This window comes from Pogona vitticeps, chromosome 4, assembly GCF_051106095.1.
Source record: "Pogona vitticeps strain Pit_001003342236 chromosome 4, PviZW2.1, whole genome shotgun sequence".
Classification (NCBI taxonomy): domain Eukaryota; kingdom Metazoa; phylum Chordata; class Lepidosauria; order Squamata; family Agamidae; genus Pogona; species Pogona vitticeps.
Window position 1 is genome coordinate 206,847,054 of NC_135786.1, and position 6,781 is coordinate 206,853,834.

The following is a 6,781-nucleotide window of genomic DNA, read 5'->3' on the forward strand; positions in this document are numbered from 1 at the left end:
TATAATTTAAATAGTCAATTACCCCTAGAGGCTTCCAGGGGTGCTACTGGCCATTTTTACACCAGTCCCATTGTGGTGTAGGTGCATTGGAGTCCACCTGCAGTCAGATCTTTGTTTATGCCCCCTCTGTTGCCAAGCATTTGACAGGACAGAACCAGCCTGTTTCACCATGACTCATATGATATATTGACATTTATGTATATATCACTCTTAGGGCAAGGATGGAGAGGTACAGGATTGTTTAACAGATACATTGGCTTAAATCTAATTGTCAGTCCTAACAAGATCAGATCCATTCAATCAATAAGTCTTTGATAAGTCATCCTGTAAGTATCATTGTTGATTCAATGGGTTGCATGGCTGCTATTGGATTTTTACTGCTTTTGCTTATAATTCTTGTACATTTTGATTTTATTTTATGGGATCAATATAGTTCAGTTGCAAAACAATGTTTTGTATACTAATGGTATCAAGTTGGATTGCTGGTAATCTCCTACCTGAAGCCTCTGAAAGCTGTTCCCAGTTACAATTTGTAAAGACTGGATTAGGTCATTCATGGATGTTTCCTAAACAAATTTTTCTACCCTGCCGTTTTTTCTTCTCTCTTCCCCCCCCCCAAGAGACATTAAGGCTTTTAAAAAACAAATACATATCAGCTATATGTGGGGGGAGGGAGGAATCTGAAATAATTTTTCATTAATTAAAAATATTTGCAACAATTCATAAATATTTACAATAAATAACTGACAGCCATCAGTGAAAAATTAATGGGACTTATATGGCTGAATTCAGCAAGCCTACTGTTAAACCATCCGTTCAACTTTAAAATAGTTTCCTCATCCGTCTCCATCTTAGGGCTGCCAGACATTTAGTGCTGGAAAACTAACTGCAGCAGTGAGTTAAACAAATGTCTCACAGGAGAGTTTCCCCAAAGCTGAGGTGGAATCAGAATTGCTCCTCTCTCAGGATCAGGTCCTGCACCACAGTCCTGGGCTCACGCCAATGCCACCTCACGCCGGCCTCAGGAAGGAAATGCTCCCTGGGCAGGCACCGCGACTGACCCACAGAGTCGTTTGCAAAGCCCCCAAATATCTGGACACGTGTCTAGGCGTTTCCCTACCGACTTGAGAGCACCTTTCCCTGAACGCGGAGCGCCCACCGTCGAAGCAGCCCAGCAGAGACGGCTTTCCTTCCCGCTTTACCGCCACCTGTCGTGAAGAAGGCGAGCGCACGGCGCTGCCCAACAAGGAGTGAAAAACAACTTAACGACCGCGCCTCCGTCCTGTTTGCTTGGCCACCTCCGCCGATGCTATAGAGACCGCCACCGCTACCACCCCCACCCCCGCCGCCACCGCCTTTTCCCCCGGGAGAATGCCAGAGGGAGAGACGGCCACGTTCCCTCCTGACCGCGAAGGGCTCCTGGAAGGCAAACTTCGGCGTGACGCTTCCAAGCTGGCTTTTATGAGGACCCGCTTTAGCCTCTGACCGAGCCCGTTTATCAGGTCCGCCGGCATGAAGCAAATAAAAGAAAATGCAAACCGAAAGTGACATTTATTTCAATGAGAACTGTGTTGGATTGCAATCCACTTCCTCAGACCCATGGAGTAAATTATTTAGTCACAGGCTTTTAGATACATTGTGGGAATGGGCACAGCACTAAAAATGAAATTTCAAAGTGACAGGAACTTTATGAACACAAATCCTACTGAACTCTGAGAGTGGTGGCTATATAAATGGGTAGAGCTAGAGGTGGTGTATCTGCCTGTCTCAAGCCTAAAACAGTCTGATAAAGTTGCTGAAACAGAAAGAAGGCTTTATTGGATCACCCGTTCCTGCATTTGTACAGTTTCCAGGACCACACAACCTTTTCCAGATTTTTCCAGAAAGAAGCATGTTTTTGTTTTTGCTTTCCAGCTCAGCTTCTGGTTCTGAAGCCCAAGTCAATAATTTTAATTTATTCACAAGACTGTAAGCAAAACTATACATACAGCAAAGCAGGTTAAGAATCCGTGGGCTATATTTATGCTTTGAGACACACTCTGGAATTTGGATATGTAGCTTACCTCAGTTGTTTCCTCTCTAATTTCCCTTTGCAAATTTCTTTCTTTTTTTTCCCTCCATTACAGTCACTTTCATATCAGTGACAAAAGTGTCCTGGAACATATCTCTCTCTCCAGTCTCTACACAAATAGGGCTATCTACATGCAGGAGAATTTTTTTACATTTTTAAAAATTATCTATGTGCAAAAGAACAAAGGGACACATATTTGGAACCAGAAATGGCAACACACAAAAGCCAGTTTCATTTCAACATCCTGGGACATACCCAATGCCATAATACTTTTTATTTTGTTATACATGCTGAAACAGATGAACATGGCAACCTCATTGAAAATGACACTGAGCAAAGTTTTTGTTGAAGGTAAATAGGAAAGAAGAGTCTGTTCTGTTCATGTCTATTGATGCAAATAAGCAACAAGGTGCACGCAAGAGATCATTAGAACATAAAATAATAATTATATGTCACCAAATGGATTCCATATAGAGATATCTTTCCTGCTGACTATATATAAACCAAATATTGCTGTGCTTTGTACTTTTCTTAGTGTTGTACATGAATTAAGAAATGTTGTTTTAAAAACGATACCAGTATTACTATGACAAAGACAGCGCTCACAGTGAGCATCTCTTTCTAAAATATAACTAGAACTACTGATTTAATGTACAGTATAGATATGTATTCATTATCCTGACTTAGTTGTGTTCTATTATTCAGCCACTTATATTATATTTTTCAAACAGAAAGCAGCTTTTGCCTAACTCACCCTTCCCAAAGGCAGGAAAAGTGTTATGTGGGAAACGATGCACACTGCAAGAGTGTTATGAAGAAACTGGGAAATTAGGGGACATGGCGCTCTTCTGAAAAGTTTAGGGTTTTCTGTCAATGCCTTCAGGGCAAAGTCGAATTGTTGCCTTGTACTGTGCTAATTAGAAAATGACATCAGCTGAGGTAAAGGGGAGGGAAGAAAGTGCTCTTGTTTTCGTGATAATTCGAAGGAACTCAAAGCCCAATTGGCAGACCATCAGAAAGAGTCCAGAATGTGAAGCTTAATATATAAAAAGTTACTTTAATTGGCTTAGTTTACCTCTTAAGAGATGGTATGCTCAATTGCTGTCCTGTTATGCTGTGTTGGGAAGGCTGCACTCTGTGCATGCTCTAAAACCATGCTGATGCTATGATGTTGTGTGAGTATGAGATTTGCTAGCTTTCTTATTTTCTGGTGTGTTTCTCTTAACTGTGTCAGCCTTTCCCTCAAAAATTGAAACTTTTAGAACTTATGCTTTTTTGTCTTTTTCACTACCTGTAATAAAATATTAAAAATTATTCAACCAACTATTTGGGTTTCTGGCTAAGGGGGTTTGTGGTACTTAAAACTAGGTCTTGCTCTGACCAGCTACTGGGAGCCTAGATACATTTGTGGGTGTGGTGGCAGTTCTGCCCTGCATGGGCTTAAGCACCCAACCTTGTGGATTTTTGGAACTTCCTGAAAGTGCATGTGTTGTTTTCTTAAGCTGTAAATATACTTTGTTCCACAGGAGGGCACCATATGATAAAGGTTTATTTAAATAACTACCGTTCTGTGGATCTGCTTTTGAAAGTCTTACAACTCCAACTTGTTTTAAATAAAATGTCTCCCCCAAAACTCATCTGCAACTCACCACTAATTTGAACTGAAATCTCTGAATTGCTTACAAATTAGGCAAAAAAAACCACACATTAAAAGCAGACTAATATATATTAAGATTTTGAAATAGACATAATGTCGTATTTCTTTCATATCACAAACAGTAATGAGTGGTACATACTGCTTTTATTAATGGCATTAGTAATCACCCTCCATATACATATGATGAGGAAACCCAAATCCCTTTGTACCATACTGACAAACAGATCATTCTTAAACATGTCTGTTCTGACATTGCCTTGTTGTAATTTATTTCAATATACACATTGCATTTACATAAGGATCAGTCCCAATGAATTTTTAAAAAGTAATTCTGAAGGTCAAACTCTATGTAATCCAATAGCATGTGACTGAGAGCCAGTGTGGTGTAGTGGACAGAGTGGCAGACTAGGACACAGGGGACACGGGTTCAAGTCCCTGTTTGGCCATGGAAACACTGGTGAATGGCAATAGTAAACCACTCCTTGAACACCTAGAATGGTACTAAATGGTAATTTCTAATGGCAGGCTGTCTGTAACATATAGTTTGGCCTAGGCTTTTAAAGAGATATGTAAACAAACAAAATGGTCCTGCTGGTGACATCTACAGGAATCCCTGGCTCTAGCCAGAACCAGTCCCAGAAGCTAGATGGACCAAGGCAGAGTGAGAAAGAAAAATACAAGTGAGCCATGTCAACCCTCTCTAAGGGAAAAGACACAAAGATTCAACTACTGCTCAGGAAGTTTCCAAGACATACAACTACACATATGGAATAAACCTGAGTGCTTCTAGAAATTTCTCCATTCTACCCATTGTACAACTTTCATTTTTTAAAAAGAGCGGTATTGATGCATTAGGTAAAGGTAAAGGTTCTCCTTGACATTTTTTAGTCCAGTCGCATTCGACTCCAGGGGCGGTGCTCATCCCGTTTTTCAAGCCATAGAGCCAGCGCTTGTCAGAAGACAGTTTCCGTTGTCACGTGGCCAGCGTGACTAGGGAGCACCGTTTTACCTTCCCACCAAGGTGGTACCTATTTATCTATTCGCATTTACATGCTTTTGAACTGCTAGGTTGGCAAGGAGCTGGGAGAAAGCGACGGGAGCTCACTCCGTCGTGTAGATTCGATCTTACGACTGCTGGTCTTCTGACCCTGCAGCACAGGCTTCTGCGGTTTAGCCCACTGTGCCACCACATCCCTATTGATGCATTAGTAAATTATTATTAGATTATTATACTCAAAATAAAAAAAAATTAAAAGCAGATATTCTATTATGTTCAGTCCAATTCAACTCCACTACTAGAGAGTTCAAGAACATAACTTTTTCAGACCCCAGAAGGGCTGCTGCTAATGTCTGGGAGGTACATTTTGTGAATTGCGCTCCCAAAAATTAACCTTTCTAAACTGTGCACTTTCTGTGGATTATAGAGAAGTAATGTGCCATAGGTGTTAAAAAGCCCCAGCGTGGATGCAGTCCTGTTTTTCCTCAGCACTACATCATAGCTCTACTGTATGTTCCATTAATGAAGAGATATTAAGTTCAGAAATATGCCAGGATGTTTGAAGTCTTGTTGAATTATAAAAAACAGTGTTTCCATTAATGGATTCACACATTGGTCATGGCTACCTAAATTCCTTTTATTGCAAAAAGAAAAGAAGCCTTAATTAAGGGACTCACAGCCAAGCTTCTACACAAAGGTTTTTATTACATGAAATAGTTCAACATACTCCATGGTAGCAAATCAATTATAAGTGCATTTAAATTGTGTTTGTGGACATCGTAACAGTCTTAGTAGTTTTGCAAGTTGGCCAGTCTTCTGATTAAATTCAAGCAAGTGCAACTAATGGAGAGTAACCATTAAGAGTAAAATACAGGTAAACAATTATATTAAGACTAGATAAACAACAGCACATTTATCACATCCAAGCACCACAAAGTAGAGCCCATTTACCAAAGCCTGTTACCAAAATGGATTTTTACAAATAATACTAATCTATTCCTAAAGATCCAGTATTGAATCATCTTACTTCAGCAAGTTATTAAGTATTTGTTTACTTCCCCTCACACCCTCTGAAAGCTAAAACATTTTAGTATTTGCAACTATCAGGAAGAGGGGAGACAAAAAAGATGTAAACATGTTGTGGTCTTAGTTTTTGAAAGCCCGCTTAGAGAAAAAACATTGCATGCCACAAGAAAGTGTGTTTTACCTGGTGCCATCCATTAGGGCCAGTGAAAAAACTCAAATTGAGCATCTGAAACCAATGTTGTGATTTACATAGGTTTACAGCTATCAATTTCTGGTGTAAAATAGTTAAAAAACATTTTTGTCATCACATAAAGGCTTTTTAATTAATTCATAAAGCAATACAAAACACTTTATTTTCTTAGAGAACAGCAATAAGAACACTAAACATTTAGCCATATGGACCTATTTTATATATATATTTATATATATTTATAATTTTCAATATGTATAATATATACACACAAAGACACAATATACCAAAAGCTAGCAATAATTTCAAACAGTCAGTAATTGACCCCTATCCCCATGCCTCAGGTTCTGAAACCTAAAGGATTTTTTTTTCATTTTTTGTTTTTAGATTTAATTTAATTTTTTGCATTTACAGCCTGATAGGAATCCACAGAAGTAGAAATCAGAATATTTGTATTTGGCTAAAAATTATATAAAAAGACAGAACATTCTTTTCAAATAACCTTCTAAATATATATTAAAAGTATCCAGTATTTCCATTAGTGCCAAAATTGGAAGCTCTTTCAAATATTTATAAAGTGAATTTCCCATTATTAAACAGACAATAAAAGAAACCCTCCTTAAAGACATGGATGACTCACCCTCATTGCATTCTTTGGAAGGAGTTCCAAATTCCAATGAAAAAAAGAACTCCAGCAATGTCACACAGTCATACAGGCTTTGAAAGAAACATGTTTGTTGGGTTTGTTTCTTTTCTTTTTTGCAGCATTCACTTAGGGTAGTTGCCGTCTGCCCTCGTGCCAAGGTAGAGGTAGGCTGCAGTTATGCCCAAGAGAGATTC

The 6,781-nt window shown here is 38.9% G+C and overlaps 1 protein-coding gene across 1 annotated transcript in view; it reads right to left on the minus strand.

The window, feature by feature from the left end:
- The window catches only part of LOC110075881 (uncharacterized), a 30,514-nt gene extending 29,017 nt beyond the window's left edge, over window positions 1–1,497 (minus strand). The window contains exon 1 of the mRNA XM_020787538.3: window positions 1,121–1,497. The gene's annotated coding sequence lies outside the window, so the exon portion shown is untranslated. The remainder of the gene's footprint in view (window positions 1–1,120) is intronic.
- Window positions 1,498–6,781: the final 5,284 nt, after the last annotated feature.